Source organism: Chiloscyllium punctatum, chromosome 20, assembly GCF_047496795.1.
Source record: "Chiloscyllium punctatum isolate Juve2018m chromosome 20, sChiPun1.3, whole genome shotgun sequence".
NCBI lineage: Eukaryota > Metazoa > Chordata > Chondrichthyes > Orectolobiformes > Hemiscylliidae > Chiloscyllium > Chiloscyllium punctatum.
Window position 1 is genome coordinate 76,741,904 of NC_092758.1, and position 17,457 is coordinate 76,759,360.

Consider the following 17,457-nt stretch of genomic DNA (forward strand, 5'->3'; position numbering starts at 1 on the left):
AAATCTTCACTGACAGCCTTCACTGAGAGCCTTCACTGTGAGTCTTCACTGAGTGACTTCTCTAAGAGTTTTCACTGAGTCTTCACTGTGAGTCTTCAGTGAGATTCTTCACAGTGTGTTCACTGTGAGTCTTCACTGTGAATCTTCACTTTGTGTCTTTATTGTGAGGTTTCACTGAGAGTCTTAACTCTGAGTCTTCATTGTGTATCTTCACTATGAGTTTTCACTAAGACTCTTCATTCAGAGAATCTTCATTGTGAGTCTTACTGCAAGTGTTCATTGCGACTCTCACTGCGTGTCTTCACAGTGAATCTTCACCGAGTACCTTTATTGCAAGTCTTCACTGTGTGTCTTCTCTGTGAGTCTTCAATGAGAGTCTTCATTGTGCATCTTCTATGTCCATCTACAGTGAGAGTCTTCACTGTGAGTCTTCACTGCACATCTTCACTGGGCATGTTTGCTTTGAGTCTTCACTGTGCACTTTCACACTGAATATTCACTGAGAGTCTTCACTGTGCGTCTTCACTTTGAATTTTCACTGAGAGTCTTCACTTTGTGTCTTCTCTGTGAGTCATCACTGAGAATCTTCATTGTTTGTCTTCACTGACAGCCTTTGCTCTGAGTATTCATTGACAGTATCCACAGTGGGTCTTCACTGCAAGTCTGCACTGACAGACTTCTCTGAGAGTTTTCACTGTGAGTCTTCGCTATGAGTCTTCATTGAGTGTTCACTGTGTATCTTCACTGTGTATCTTCACTGTCAGGCTTCACTGTGAGTCTTCAGTGTGAGTCTTCACTGTGTGTCTTCAGTGAGATTCTTCACTGAGATTTTTCCCAGTGAGTCTTCACTTTGTGTCTTTACCGTGAGACTTCACTGGGAGTCTTCACAGTGTGTCTTCCCTGCTAGACTGCACCGTGAATGTTCACTGTGAGTCTTCACTGACTGACTTCTCTGAGAGTTTTCACTGTGAGTCTTCAATGTGAGTATTTGCTGGATGTCTCCACTGGGCATCTTCACAGTGAGTCTTCACTGTGATTCTTTGCTGAGATTTTTCCTTGTGAGTCTTCACTGAGAGTCTTCACCATGCGTCTTCACTGTGAGCCTTCTCTGTGTGTCTTTGTTAAGAGTCTTCACTGTGAGTCATCACTGTGAGTCATCATTGTGAGTCTTTGCTGAGAGCTTTCACCGTGAGTCTTCAAGGAGCATCTTCACTGTGAGCCTTCACTGAGAGTCTTCACTGTGACTCTTCAGTGTGAGTCTTCACTGAGAGTCTTCACTGTGAGTCTTCACTGTGACTCTTCAGTGTGAGTCTTCACTGAGAGTCTTCACTGTGAGTCTTCACTGTGTGTCTTCATTGCGAGTCGTCAGTGCGAGTCCTCACTGCGAGTCTTCACGGTGAGTCTTCACTGTGATCAGTCACTGGAAGTTATCACTCTGCAACCTAATTGCGAGTCTTCACTGTGCATCTTCACTGGGAGTCCTTATTGCGTATCTTCAAGTGTCCTCACTGTGAGTTTTCACAGTGCATCTTTCATGCAAGTCGTCATTGTGAGTTTGCACTGTGTGTCTTCACTGAGAGGCTTCACTCAGAATATTCACTGAGAGTCTCTACTGCAAATCTTCACTGAAAGTCTTCTCTGTTTTCACTGTGAGTCTTCACAATGAGTGTTTACTGAGAGTCTTCAGTGAGATTCTTCACAGTGTGTTCACTGTGAGTCTTCACTGTGAATCTTCACTTTGTGTCTTTGTTGTGAGGCTTCACTGAGAGTCTTAACTCCGAGTCTTCATTGTGTATCTTCACTATGAGTTTTCTCTAAGACTCTTCATTAAGACTCTTCATGCTGTGTCTTCATTGAGAATCTTCATTGTGAGTCTTACTGAGCGTTTTCAGTGCGACTCTCATTGTGAGTCTTTACTGTGAATCTTCACCAAGTACCTTTATTGCAAGTGTTCACTGTGAGCCTTCATTGTGAGTAATCTCTGAGAGTCTTCACTGAGAGTCTTCACTGAGAGTCTTCACTGTGCATCTTTTCTGTTCATCTTCACTGAGAACCTTCACTCTGAGTCTTCTCTACATGTGTTCACTGTGAGTCTTCTATAAGAGTCTTCAATGAGAGTCTTCACTACGCATCTCCGATGTCCATCTTCACTGAGAGTCTTCACTGGGAGTCTTCGCTGCATGTCTTCACTGTGCATGTTCACTGTGAGTCTTCACTGTACGTTTTCACTCTGAATATTCACTGAGAGTCTTCACTGTGTGTCTTCACTTTGAATCTTCACTGAGCATCTTCACATTGTGTATTCCTTGTGAGTCACCACTGAGAATCTTCACTGTTTGTCTTCACTGACAGCCTTTGCTCTGAGTATTCAATGACAATATTCAAAGTGGGTCTTCACTGCAAGTCTGCACTGACAGACTTCTCTGAGAGTTTTCACTCTGTCTCTTCACTATGAGTCTTCACTGAGTATTCACTGGTGCATATTCACTGTCAGGCTTCAGTGTGAGTCTTCATTGACTGCATTCACTCAGAGTTTTCACTGTGAGTCTTTGCTATGAGTCTTTGCTGGGTGTCTCCACTGGGCATTTTCACAGTGAGTTTTCACTGTGAGTCTTGACTGAGAGTCTTCACTGTGTGTATTCACTGTGAGTCTTCATTGTGAGTCATCATTGTGAGTCCTCACTGCGAGTCTTCACTGACTGACTTTTCTGAGAGTTTTCACTGTACGTCTTCGCTATGAGTCTTTGCTGGATGTCTCCACTGGGCATCTTCACAGTTAATCTTCACTGTGATTCTTTACTGAGATTTTTCCTTGTGAGTCCTCACTGAGAGTCTGCACCGTGCATCTTCACTGTGTGTCTTCGCTAAGAGTCTTCACTATGAGTCTTCACTGTGAGTTTTCATTGAGAGCTTTCCCTGTGAGTCTTCAATGAGCATCTTTGTTGTGAGTCTTCACTGAGAGTCTTCACTGTGCATCTTCTCCATGAGTCTTCACTGTGACTCTTCAGTGTGAGTCATCACTGCGAGTCTTCACTGTGCATCTTCATGGTGAGTCTTCACTGTGATTATTCACTGGAAGTCTTCACTGTGCATCCCCATTGCGAGTCTTCACTGTGCATCTTCACTGAGAGTCTTTATTGAGGTCTTCCCTAAGTGTCCTCACAGTGAGTTTTCACAGTGCATCTTTCATGCAAGTCTTCATTGTGAGTTTTCACTGTGTGTCTTCACTGAGAGCCTTCACTCTGAATCTTCACTGACAGTCTTCACTGAGAGTCTTCACTGTGAGTCTTCACTGCAATTGTTCACTGAGAGACTTCTCTAAGAGTTTTCACTGTGAGTTTTCACTTTGAGTCTTTAATGAGAGTCTTCTCTGTTAGTATTCACTGTGAGTCTTCAGTGAGATTCGTCGCAGTGTGCTCACTGCGAGTGTTCACTGTGAATCTTCACTTTGTGTCTTTCCTGTAAGGCTTCACTGAGAGTCTTAACTCTGAGTCTTCATTGTGTATCTTCACTTTGAGTTTTCACTAAGACTCTTCATTAAGACTCTTTACTGTGTCTTCACTGAGAATCTCCATTGTGAGTCTTACTGCGAGTCTTCAGTGTGACTCTCATTGTGAGTCTTTACTGTGAATCTTCACCAAGTACCTTTATTATGAGTCTTCACTGTGAGTCTTCATATTGAGTAATCTCTGAGCATTTTCACTGAGAGTCTTCACTGTGCATCTTTTCTGTCCATCTTCACTGAACACCTTCACTCTGAGTTTTCACTAAGACTCTTCACTAAGACTCTTCACTCTGAATCTTCACTGAGAATCTTCATTGTGAGCCTTACTGAGAGTCTTCAGTGTGACTCTCACTGCGTGTCTTCACAGTGAATTTTCACTGAGTACCTTTATTGCAGGTCTTCACTGTGAGTCTTCATTGTGAACCTTCAATGAGAGTCTTCACTGTGCATCTTCTCTGTCCATCTTCATTGAGAGTCTTCACTATGCGTCTTCACTTTGTGTTCACTGTGGATCTCCACTTTGTGTCTTACTGTGAGACTTCACTGAGAGTCATCACAGAGTGTCTTCCCTGCGAGTCTTCGCTGTGAAGCTTTACTCTTTGTCTTTACTGACAGCCTTCACTCTGAGTCTTCACTGCGAGTCTTCACTGCGAGTCTTCACTGACTGAATTCTCTGAGAGTTTTCATCAGAGTCTTCACTATGAGTCTTTGCTGGGTGTCTCCACTGGACATCTTCACAGTAAGCCTTCACTGAGAGTCTTCTCTGTGCATCTTAACTGTCAGTCTTCACAGAGAGTCTTCACTGAGAGCTTTCCCTGTGAATCATCAATGAGCATCTTCACTGTGCATCTTCCCGGTGTAGCTTCACTGAAAGTCTTCACTGTGCATCTTCATCGTGAGTCTTCACCATTACTCTTAGTGTGAGTCTTCACATGAGTCTTCACTGTGCGTCTTCACTATGAGTCTTCACTGCGAGTCATCATTGCGAGTCCTCGCTACGAGTCTTCATTGTGAGTCTTCACTGTGCATCTTCACGGTGAGTCTTCACTGTGATTATTCACTGGAAGTCTTCACTCGCATCTTCATTGAGAATCTTCACTGTGCATCTTCATTGGGAGTCTTTATTGTGGGTCTTCAGTAAGTGAGAGGAGGGTGGGGGTGGGGAGAAAGTAGCATAGAGTACAAAAGGTGAGTGGGGGAGGGGATGAAGGTGATAAGTTGGGGGGGAGGGTGGAGTGGATAGGTGGAAAAGAAGATAGGTAGGTAGGACAAGTCATGGGGACAGTGCTAAGCTGGAATTTTGGAACTGGGGTGAGGTGGGGGGAGGGGAAATGAGGAAACTGTTGAAGTCCACATTGATGCCCTGGGGTTGAAGTGTTCAGAGGCGGAATATGAGGCGTTCTTCCTTCAGGCGTCTGGTGGTGAGGGAGCGGCGGTGAAGGAGGCCCAGGACCTCCATGTCCTCGGCAGAGTGGGAGGGGGAGTTGAAATGTTGGGCCACAGGGCGGTATGGTTGATTGGTACACCAATCAACCTATTGTACTCTATGCTACTTTCTCCCCACCCCCACCCTCCTCTCATTTATCTCTCCACCCTTCAGGCTCTCTGCCTGTATTCCTGATGAAGGGCTTTTGCCTGAATCGTGATTTTCCTGCTCCTGGGATGCTGCCTGAACTGCTGTGCTTTTCCAGCACCACTCTAATCTAGAATCTGGTTTCCAACATCTGCAGTCCTTGTTTTTACCTACTCAGAGTCTTCACTGTGAGTCTTCAGTGTACATCTTTGTTGTGCACCTTCACTGTGAGTCTTCATTGTAAGTCTTCACTGAGAGTCTTCATTGTGACTCTACTCTGAGAGTCTTCATGGAAAGTCTTCACCGAGAGACTTCCTGCAAATCTGCACTGTACATCTTCACTGAGAGACTTCTCTAAGATTTTTCACTGTGAGTCTTCACATGAGTCTTTCCTGAGAGTCTTCACGGCGCATCTTCATGTGAGTCTTCACTGTGAGTTTTCAGTGAGATTCTTCACAGTGAGTGTTCACTGTGTGTTCACTGTGAGTCTTCACTGAGAGACTTAACTTTGTCTTTACTGTGAGGCCTCTCTAGGAGTCTTTACTCTGAGACTTCACTGCAAGTCTTCAGTGTGAGTCTTCAGTGTGAATCTTCACTGAGAGTCTTCTGAGTCTTCACTGTGTATCTTCACTATGAGTCTTCACAAAGACTCTTAACTGTGAGTCTTTACTGAGAATCTTCACAGTGAGTCTTACTGCAAGTCTTCAGAGCGAATCTTTTCTGGCAGTCTTCTCTGAGAGTCTTCAATGTGAATCCTCACTGTGAATCTTCACTGAGAGTCTTCATGGAAAGTCTTCACTGTGCATCTTCTATGTCTGTCTTCACTGAATGCCTTCACTCTGAGTCTTCTGTATGAGTCTTCACTGTGCATCTTCACCGTGATTCTTAACTGAGGGTCTTCACTGTGAGTCTTCACTGCTGACTTCACTGAGAGTTTTCATTGTGAGTCTTCAGTATGATTCTTCACTGAGTGTCTTCTCACTTTATCTTCATTGCAAGTTTTCGCTGAGGGTCTTCACTGTGCATCTCCACTTTGCATGTTCACTCTGTGTCTTCACTGCGAGTCTTTGCTGTGAGTCTTTGCTGAGAGTCTTCATGGTGCATTTTTACTGATTGTGTTCACCGTGAGTCTTCACTATGCATCTTCACTGTGAGGCTTCACTGAGAGTTTCCACTGTATGTCTTCCCTGCGAGACTTCGCTGAGAATATTCTCTGTCTTCTCTTACTGCCTTCACTGAGGGTCTTCACTGTGCGTCTTCATGTGATTCTTCCCTGCGAGTCTTCATTGTGAGTCTTTAGTATGTGTCTTCACTGACAGCCTTCACTCTGAGTCTTCACTGTGAATCTTCATTGAGAGACTTCTCTAAGGGATTACACTGTGAGTCTTCACTGTGAGTCTTTACTCTGAGTCTTCACTTTGAATCTTCATTGAGAGACTTCTCTAAGGGATTACACTGTGAGTCTTCACTGTGAGTCTTCACTGAGAGTCTTCACGGAGAGACTTCAATGTGAGTCCTCAGTGTGAATCTTCCTTATGAGTCTTACTGTGTGTCTTCAATGCAACTCTTCACTGTGAGTCTTCACTGTGCAACTTCACTGAGAGCCTTCACTCTGAGTCTTCTCTGTGAGTCTTCAGTGTGATACTTCACTGTGAATCTTGACTGTGCATCTTCACTGAGAGTCTTGATTGTGCATCTTCACTTAGAGACTTCACTGTAAGTCTTCACTGTGAGTCATCACTGTTTGTTTTCATTTTGTCTCCATTGTGAGTCTTCACCATGCATCTTCACTGTGAGTCTTCACTGTGAGTCTTCACTTTGAGTCTTCACTTTGAGTCTTCACTTTGTGTCTTCACTGAGTGCCTTTACTGTGAGTCTTCATTCTGAGTCTTCAGTGCGAGTCTTCACTGCTTTTATGCACTGCTGTTCAGAAAGATGGGAAAAGGACTCGGAGGGCCATAGTCGTAGGGGGTTGTATTGTAAGCAGAGTAGATAAGTGTTCTGTGGCTGAAAATGATACTCCTGGATGGCATGTTTCTTCCCAGGTGCTCGGGTCAGCAACATCACCAATCAGCTGTACAGCATTCTAAAAGGTGGGGGTGAACAGCCAGTTGTCTTGGTGCATAGAGACAAAAATAGTAAAAGTAAAAAACTAGATGAGACCCAGAAAGCAGAATTCAGGGAGCTCGGAAAGAAGTTAAAAAGGTAGTGATCTCAGGATGAAATGAAAGAATAGGCAGGATGAACACATGGCTTGAGGGATAGTGTAGGAGGGATGGTGTTCAGATTTGTTGGATGTTGGGACCAGTTCTAGGGAAGATGGGGCTATTACAAATTGAGCAGTCTACACCTGAACCAAACTGGAACTAATGCCCTTGGGAGAGATTTTGCTTCTGCTGTTGGGGAGATTTTAAACTAATGTGGCAGGGGGCTGGGAACCAGAAGAGAAAACAAGTAGGCAGCGAGGTGGTGGAGACTGGAGATGGTAAGAATCATGAAGTTAGCGTTAATAAAGGGAGAGAGCAGGTGAGCACAAAAGAACTGGCGGCCTGTAGTGCACATACTTTAACGCAAGTACAGTGGGTAAGGAAGATGAACTTAAGGCTTGGATTGGTGCCTGGGAGTATGACATTATTGCAATCACAGAGACTTGGTTAAAGGAAGGGCATGATTGGCAACTAAATGTTCCAGGATATAGATGCTTCAGACAGGACAGGGAGGGAAGTAAAGCGGGGGAGGAGTTGCATTGCTGGTCAGGGATGATATCACGGCTGTGTTAAAGAAAGACTCTATGGAGGGCTGGAGTAGTGGGGCATGATGGGTGGAGCTGAGAAATAAGAAGGGTGCAGTTACATTGCTGGGGCAGTATTACAGGCCTCCCAACAGTGACCATGAGGTAGAAGGACAAATAGGTAAACAGATTATAGAAAGATGTAGAGGTAACAGGGTGGTGGTGATGAGAGATTTTAATTTTCCCAACATTGACTGGGATAAACTTAGTGTCAGAGGTCTGGATGGGGCAGAATTTGTAAGAAGCGTCCAGGAGAATTTTCTAGAGCAGTATGTCAACAGTCTGACGAGGGAAGAGGCCATATTGGACCTGGTACTGGGGAATGAGCCAGGATAGGTGGGAGAATTTATAATGGGGGAGTTCTATGGGAACAGTGACCACAATTCTGTAAGTTTTAGAATACTCGTAGACAAAGATAAGAGTGGTCCTAAGGGAAGGATACTAAATTGGGCCAAGGCCAATTATATCAAAATTAGGCAGGAACTCGGAAATGTGGATTGGACACAGCTATTTTAAGGGAAGTTCACATTTGATGTGTGGAAGGCTTTCAAAGATAGATTGTAGTGCAGGATAGGCATATCCTGTTGAAAGCAAGGGAAAGGAGAGGCAAGATTTGTGAACCATAGATGACAGGAGAATACGTGCAACTCACCAAGAGGAAAAGGGAAGCATACAAAAGGTCCAGGCAGCTAAGAACAGAATGGGCCCTGGAATATTGGGAGACTAGGATCAGTCTTAAATGATGAATCAAGCGGGCTAAAAGGGGTCATGAAATACCTTTAGCGAGCAGAATTAAGGAGAATCTCAAAGCAAGAGGGTAACTAGAGAAAGGATTGGTCCACTAAAGGATAAGGAAGGGAGGCTGTGTCGAACCTGAGAGAATGGGTGAGATTCTGAATGATTACTTTGCATCAGTGTTCACTGAGGAGAGGGACGTGATGAATGTTGAGATTAGAGATAGAAGTTTGATTAGTCTGGATCACATTGAGCTAAGTAGGGAAGGTGTGTTGGGTAGGCTAGAGGGTATTAAGGTGGGCAAATCCCTAGGACTGGATGCTGAGGGAGGTGAGAGAGGAAATAGCTGGGGCCCTGACAGATAACTTTGTGGCATCCTTAAACAAGGTGAGGTGCCGGTGGACTGGAGGGTTGCTCATGTTGTTCCCCTGTACAAAAAGGGTAGTAGGGATATTCCGGGTAACTACAGACCAGTGAGCATGACGTCAGTGGTGGGAGAGTTTCTGGTGAAGGTGGACTGGGCCTCCACTGCCCTCTGGGGCAGAGCATTCCACACAGCCACCACTCTCTGGGTGAAGAAGTTTCTCCTCATCTCTGTCCTAAATGGTCTACCCCTTATTTTTAAGCTGTGTCCTCTGGTTCGGCACTCACCAATCAGCGGAAACATGTTTTCTGCCTCCAGAGTGTCCAATCCTTTAATAATCTTATATGTCTCAATCAGATCCCCTCTCAGTCTTCTAAACTCAAGGGTATACAAGCCCAGTCGCTCCAGTCTTTCAGCATAAGGTAATCCCGCCATTCCAGGAATTGACCTCGTGAACCTACGCTGCACTCCCTCAATAGCCAGAATGTCTTTCCTCAAATTTGGAGACCAGAACTGCACACAATACTCCAGGTGTGGCCTCACCAGGGCCCTGTACAGCTGCAGAAGAACGTCTTTGCTTCTATACCCAATCCCTCTTGTTATGAAGGCCAGCATGCTATTAGCCTTCTTCACTACCTGCTGTATCTGCATGCTTACCTTCATTGACTGGTGTACAAGAACACCCAGATCTCTCTGTACTGCCCCTTTACCTAAATTGATTCCATTGAGGTAGTAATCTGCCTTCCTATTCTTGCCACCGAAGTGGATAACCATACACTTACCATACATTAAACTACATCTGCCATGCAATTGTCCACGCATGTAACCTGTCCAGGTCACCCTGTAATCGCCTAACATTCTCCTCACATTTCATCCTGCCACCCAGCTTTGTATCATCAGCAAATTTGCTAATGTTACTATTGATACCATCTTCTATATCATTAATATATATTGTAAAAAGCTGCGGGCCCAGCACTGATCCCTGCGGTACCCCACTGGTCACTGCCTGCCATTCCGAAATGGAGCCATTAATCACTACTCTTTGTTTCCTATCAGCCAAGCAACTTTCAATCCAAGTTAGTACCTTGCCCCCAATACCATGCGCCCTAATTTTGCTCACTAACCTCCTATGTGGGACTTTATCAAAAGCTTTCTGAAAGTCCAGGTACACTACATCCACTGGATCTCCCTCATCCATCTTCAGAGTTACATCCGCAAAAAATTCCTGAAGGTTAGTCAAGCAGGATTTCCCCTTCACAAATCCATGCTGACTCTGTCCTATCCTGTTACTACTATCCAGATGTGTTGTAATTTCATCGTTTATAATTGACTCCAGCATCTTTCCCACCAGTGAGGTCAGACTAACTGGTCTATAATTTCCTGCTTTCTCTCTCCCACCTTTCTTAAAAAGTGGTATAACATTAGCCACCCTTCAATCCGCAGGAACTGATCTATCGAACTTTGGAAATTAATCACTAACGTATCCACGATTTCTCGAGCCACCTCCTTCAGTACCCTGGGATGTAGACCATCAGGCCCCGGGGACTTATCAACCTTCAGACCTAACAGTCTCTCCAACACTAAATCCTGGCAAATATAAATTCCCTTCAGTTCAGGTCCTTCAGCCACTGTTACCTCAGGGAGATTGCTTGTGTCTTCCCCAGTGAACACAGATCTGAAGTACCAATTCAATTCTTCTGCCATTTCTTTGTTCCCCGTAATATATTCTCCTGTTTCTGTCTTCAAGGGCCCAATTTTAGTCTTAACCATTTTTTGCCTTTCACATACCTACAAAAGCTTTTACTATCCTCCTTTATATTTTTGGTCAGTTTACCTTCGTATTTCATTTTTTCTCTGAGTATTTCCTTCTTAGTAATCCTCTGTTGTTCTTTAAAAGCTTCCCAGTCCTCCGTTTTCCCACTTATCTTTGCTGTTATACTTTTTCTCTTTTAACTTTATATGTTTCTTAACTTCCCTCGTCAGCCACAGCCACTCCTGCCTCCTCTTAGGATCTTTCCTCCTTTTTGGAATGAACTGATCCTGCATCTTCTGCATTATACCCAGAAATATCCGCCATTGTTCCTCCACGGTCTTCCCTGTTAAGGTATTGCACCATTGAACTTTGGCCAGCTCCTCCCTCATAGCTCCATAGTTCCCTTTACTCAACTGAAATATTGTCACTTCAGATTGTACCCTCTCCCTCTCAAATTGCAGATTGAAGCTTATTGTATTATGGTCACTACTTCCCAATGGCTCCTTCACTTCAAGGTCCCTGATCAATTCTGGTTCATTGCACAATACCAGATCCAGAATTGCCTTCTCCCTGGTCGGCTCCAGCACCAACTGTTCTAAGAATCCATCTCGGAGGCATTCCACAAACTCCCTTTCTTGAGGTCCAATACCATCCTGATTCTCCCAGTCTACCTGCATGTTGAAATCCCCCATAACAACTGTAGTAACATCTTTGTGACAGGCCAATTTCAGCTCCTGATTTAACTGACATCCGACATCCAGACTACTGTTTGGGGACCTGTAGATAACTCCCAAGAGGGTCTTTTTACCCTTAGTATTTCTCAGCTCTATCCACACTGACTCTACATCCCCTGATTCTAGGTCCCCCCACGCAAGGGACTGAATATCCTCCCTTACCAACATGGCCACCCCATCCCCTCTGCCCGTCAGTCTGTCCTTACGATAGCACGTGTAGCCATGAATATTCATTTCCCAGGCCCTGTCCACTTGAAGCCACGTCTCAGTTATCCCCACAATATCGTATCTGCTAATTTCCAAAAGAGCCTCAAGCTCATCCATCTTATTTCTAATGCTTCGTGCATTCATGTATAGTATTTTTAATTTGTTACTGCCCTCACCCTTCCCATCAACTCCTATTTCACTCAACCTTACAGCATGATCCCTTTCTGAGTTTTCTGCCTCATTGATACAGTTGTCTTTCTTGACTTCCCTTGTTCTAACTTTCCCTTCAATTTCCTTCTTAAACATCCAGTTTGTCCCCCCCCCCCCGGCTACTTAGTTTAAATGTAGCTGTGTTGCAGTAGCAAACCTGCCTGCCAGAATGCTGCAACCTATTCAGCTATTAACCTATTAACCCTAACCTATTAAGGTGCAAACCATCTCTCTTGTAGAATTTATGCTTACCCAGTGATCCAAGAATTTAAATCCTTGCTTCCTGCACCAGTTCCCCAGCCACACGTTCAAGTCCATTATCTCCCTGTTTCTGGCCTCACCAGTCCAAGGAACTGGAAGCAAACCAGAGATAACCACCTTGGACGTCCTGCTTTTCAGTCTACTTCCTAGTTCTCTGAAGTCCCGCTGTAGTATGTTCTTCCTCTTCTTCCCGACATCATTTGTGCTGACATGTACCACCACCTCTGTCTCTTCACCTTCGTCCTTGAGGATGCTTAGGAATTGGGCAACAGTGGCTTTGGATCAGCTCAGGCTTAAAGGACCGAAGGGTCTGTTCCTGGGTTGTAAATTTTCGTTGTTCGTTGTTCTCTTTGTTCACTGTGCACCTGCACAGAGTGTCTTCACTGTGAATCTTCACTGTGATTATTCACTGTGAGTCTTCACTGAGCATCTTCACTGCAAGTCTTCACTGAGAGTGTTTACTGTGCATCTTAGCTGTGTGTTTTCACGTTGAGTCTTCACTGTGAATATTCACTGTGTGTCTTCACTGCACGTCTTCACTGAGAGTCTTTACTGTGAGTTTTCACATTGATTCTCCACTGCAAGTCTTCACTGTACATCATCACTGCGATCTTCACTGAGAGCCTTCACTGCAGATCATTACTGTGCGTCTTCACTGCGAGTCATCATTGTGAGTCTTCACTGAGAATCCTCATTCTGAGTCTTCACTATGAGTCTTCATTGCGTCTCTTCACTGTTCGTATTCACTGAAAGCCTTCACTGTGAGTTTTCCTGAGAGTCTTCACTGCGCATCTTCACTGAGAGTTTTCACAGTGAGTATTCACTGAGAGTTTTTATTTGTGTCTTCAGTTTGAGTCTTCACATTGAGTGTTCACTATGTGTCTTCTCTGAGAGTCTTTACTGTGAGTCTTCGCTGAGCATCTTCAGTGTGAGTCTTCACATTGTGTGTTCACTGTGTCTCTTCACTGACAATCTTCACCGTGTGTCTTCACATACAGTCTACATTGGGCATCATAACTGAGAGCATTCACTGTGTGTCTTCACTGTGAGTCTTCGCTGTGAGTGTTCTCTGAGATTCTTCACTGTGTTTCTTCATTGTGAGTTTTCACTGAGTGTCTTCACCGTGAGTCTTCACTGCAACTCTTCACTGCAAGACTTCATTGTGCGTCCTCGCAGTGTGTCTTCACTTTGCATCATCACTGAGAGTCTTCAATTAGAGAATTCACTGTTAGTCTGCACTTGGAACTTCAATGTCAGTCTTCACATTGAGCCTTCACTGTCTGTCTTCTCTGAGTGTCTTCACTGAGAGTCCTCACTGTGAGCCTTCACTGAGAGTCTTCACTGTGTGTCCTCACATAGAATCTACATGGTGCATCTTCACTGAAAGGAATCATTGTGAGTCTTCACAGTGTGTCTTCGCTGTCAGTCTTCACTGTGAGTCTTCTTTGGAAGTCTTCACTCGGAGTTTTCACTGAGAGTTTTCACTGTGTGTCTTCACTGTGTGTCTTCACTGAGTGGGTTCACTGAGAGTTTTCACTGTGTGTCTTCACTGAGTGGGTTCACTGAGAGTTTTCACTGTGTGTCTTCACTGTAAGTCTTCATTGTGAGTCTTCACTATGACTCTTCTTTTGAAGTCTTCACTGGGAGTTTTCACTGAGAGTCTTCACTCAGAGTCTTAATTATGATTCTTCACTGTGAGTCTTCTCTGAGATTCATCACGGAGAGTCTTTTCTATGAGACTTCACTGTGAGTCTTCACTGTGCATCTTCACTGTGCATCTTCACTGTGCATCTTCACTGAGAGTCTTCACTGTGAGCCTTTGGTGTGTGTCATCACTGTAAGTCTTCAATGTGAGTCTTCACTGCATGTTTTCACAGTGAGTCTTCACTGTACATGTTCACAGTGGGTCTTCACAACGAGTCTTTACTGTGAGTCTCAGTGTGATTCCTCATAGTGCATCTTCACTGAGAGTCTTCAGTGTGAATCTTCACTGTGAGTTCCCACTGTGACTCTTCACTGTGAGTCTTCACTGTGAGTCTTCAGTGTGAGTCATCACAGTGAGACTTCACTGTGAGTCTTCTCTGTGAGGTAGAGTCTTCACTGTGAGGTCTTCAGGTAGAGTCTTCACTATGTGTCTTCAGTGTCACTCTTCACTGTATGTCTTCATAAAGAGTCTACACTGTGGATATTCACTCAGAGTATTCACTGTGTGTTTTCACTGTGCATCTTCACTGAGACCCTTCACTGTGTGTCCTCACTGTGAATCTTCACTGCGAGTATTCACTGAGCATTTTCATTCTGAGTCTTCACTGTGACTCTTCATTGTGAGTCTTAACTATGTGTCTTTACTGCAATTCTTTACTGGCAGTCTTCACAGTGCATCTTCACTTTGCATCTTTCCTGAGTATCTTCACTGCGAGCCTTCAGTGCGATCTTCATTGTAAGTCTTCAATGTGAGTCTTCACTGAGACTCTTCACATTGAGTCTTCACCTAGAGTCTTCACTAAGAGTCTTCACTGTGTGCCTTCACATGGAGTCTACACTGTGGATCTTTTCTGAGAGTTCTCACTGTGTGTCTTCACTGAGAGTCTTTACTTTAGTCTTCACACTGAATCTTCACCGTACATCTTCACTGAGAGTCTTCGCTGTGAGACTTTCATTGAAAGTCTTCATTGTGCCTGTTCAGTGTGTGTATTCGGTGTGAGTCTTCAGTGCGATTCTTCAAAGTGCATCTTCACTGATAATCTTCACTTTGAGTCTTCAGTATGAGTCTTCTCTATGAGTCCTCACTGCCAATCTTCACCATGAGTCTTCACTGTGAGTCTTCACTCTGTATCTTCACTGTGCATTTTCACTGTGAGTCCTCACTGTGCATCTTCACTGTGCATCTTTACTGCGAGTCTTCACTGAGGGTCTACACTCGGAGTCTTTACTTTGTATTTTCACTGAAAGTCTTCACTGAGAGTCTTCACTGTGAAGCTTCTTTGTGTGTCTTCAGTGTGTCCTCACTGAGTCTTCATTGTGAGAATTCACTGAGAGTCATTAGTGTGTGTCTTAACTGAGAGTCTTCATTGTCTTCACTGAGGATCTTCACTGAGTGTCTTCACTGTCAGTCTTCATTATGAGTCTTCACTGTCTGTCTTCCCTGAGACTCTTCACTGTGAGTCTTCACTGAGAGTCATCACTGAGTATTTTTTCTCTGTATCTGAACTGTGCACCTTCACTGCGTATCTTTGCTGAGAGTCTTCACTCAGAGTCTTCACTGTGAGTCTTCACTGTAAGTCTTCATTGTGAGTTTTCACTGTGCATCTTCACTGTGCATCTTCACTGAGTATCCTTACTGTCTGTCTTAACTAAGTGCATTTACTGTGCATCTTCGCTAAGAGTCTTGACTGAGAGACTTTACTGTGAGTCTTCATTGATAGTCTGCACTGAGACACTTCACTGCGAATCTTCACTGAGAGTCTTCAATGTGTGTCTTCACTCTGAGCATTCACTGTGAATCTTCAAACTGTTTGTTCACTGTGAGTCTTCACTGTGCATTTTCATGGTGTATCTTCACTGACAGTCTTCACTATGAATCTTTCCTGTGAGTCTTCTCTGTGAGTTCTCACTGTGCGCTTCACTGAGAATCTTCAATGACAGTCTTTACTTTGTGCCTGAACTGTGTGTCTTCACTGTGAGTTTTCACTAAGAGTCTTGACTGAGTGGCTTTACTGTGAGACTTCGGAGTGATTCTTCACTTCAAGTCTTCACTGTGAGTCCTCACTGAGTCTTCACTGAGAATCATTACTGCGAGTCTTCACTGTGAGTCTTTATTGTGAGTCTTCGCTGTGAGTCTTCACTGCATGTCATTACTGTACATCTTCACTGAGACTTTCCACTGTCCGTCTTCACTGAGGGTCTTCACTTTGTGTCTTCACTGAGAGTCTTCACTGTGATTTATCACTGTGAGGTTTCACTGTGCATCTTCACTGAGGGTCTTCACTGAGAATCTTTACAGTGTGCCTTAACTGTGTGTCTTCACTGTGCATCTTTGCTGAGAGTCTTCACTGAGAATTTTTACTATGAGTCTTCACACTGAGTCTTCACGGCAAGACTTCACACTGAGTCTTCACTGAGAGACTTCACTGTGAGTCTTCACTGTGAGACTTCACTGCGAGACTTCACTGAGTCATTAGTGTGCATCTTCCTTCTGAGTATTCACTGTGAGTCTTCACTGTGCATCTTCACTGAGAATCTTCACTATGTGTCTTCACTGTGAATCTACAATTTAAGTCTTCTCAGAGAGCCTTCACTGTGTGTCCTCACTGTGAGTCTTCACTATGAGTCTTTGCTGAGAGTCTTCACTGTGAATCATCACTGTGAGTGTTCACTGATTCTTCACTGAGAGTCATCACTGTGAGTCTTCACTGCAAGTATTCACTGAGAGTCTTCACTGGGAGTCTTTGCTGTGAGTCTTCACTGTGAGACTTCACTGTGAATCTTCACTGTGTGTCTTCAGTTTGAGTCTTCACTGAAAGTCTTCACTGAGAGTCTTCACCATGAGTCCTCAAACTGTTTTTTCACTTTGCGTCTTCTCTGTGCATCTTCACTGAGAGTCTTCACTATGCTTCTTCACTGTGAATCTACAATTTGAATCTTCTTAGAGAGCCTTCACTATGTGTCCTCACTGAATCTTCACTGTGAATCTTCCCTGAGTGCCTTCACTGTGAGTCTTCAATGCAAGCCTTCACTGAGATTCGTCACTGTGAGTCTTCACTGCAAGTATTCACTGAGAGTGTTCACTGGGAGTCTTTGCTGTGAGTCTTCACTGTGAGTCTTCACAGCGAGTATTCAATCAGAGTCATCACTGAGTATTCCCTGTGAGTCTTCTCTGCTATTCTTCACTACGGTACTTCACTGTGAGTCTTTACTGTGAGTCTTCACTGTGCATCTTCCTTGACAGACTTCACAGAGAGTCTTTCCTGAGATTCTTCACTACAAGTCTTCACTCTGAGTCTTCACTGGGTATTCACTGAGACTTTTCACTGTGCATCTTTACTGAGTGTCTATACTGTGAGTCTTCATTGGAAGTCTTTGCTGTGAGTCGTCACTGAGGCTCTTCACTGTGAGTCCTCACTGAGATGCTTCTATGCGGGTCTTCACTGTGGGTCCTCATTGTGAGTCTTCACTGTGAGTCTTCACTGTGAGTCTTTACAGTGTGCCTTCACTGTGCATCTTTGCTGAATGTCTTCACTGAGAGTCTTTACTATGAGTCTTCACACTGAGTCTTCACTGCAAGACTTCACACTGAGTCTTCACTGAGAGTCTTTACTGAGAGA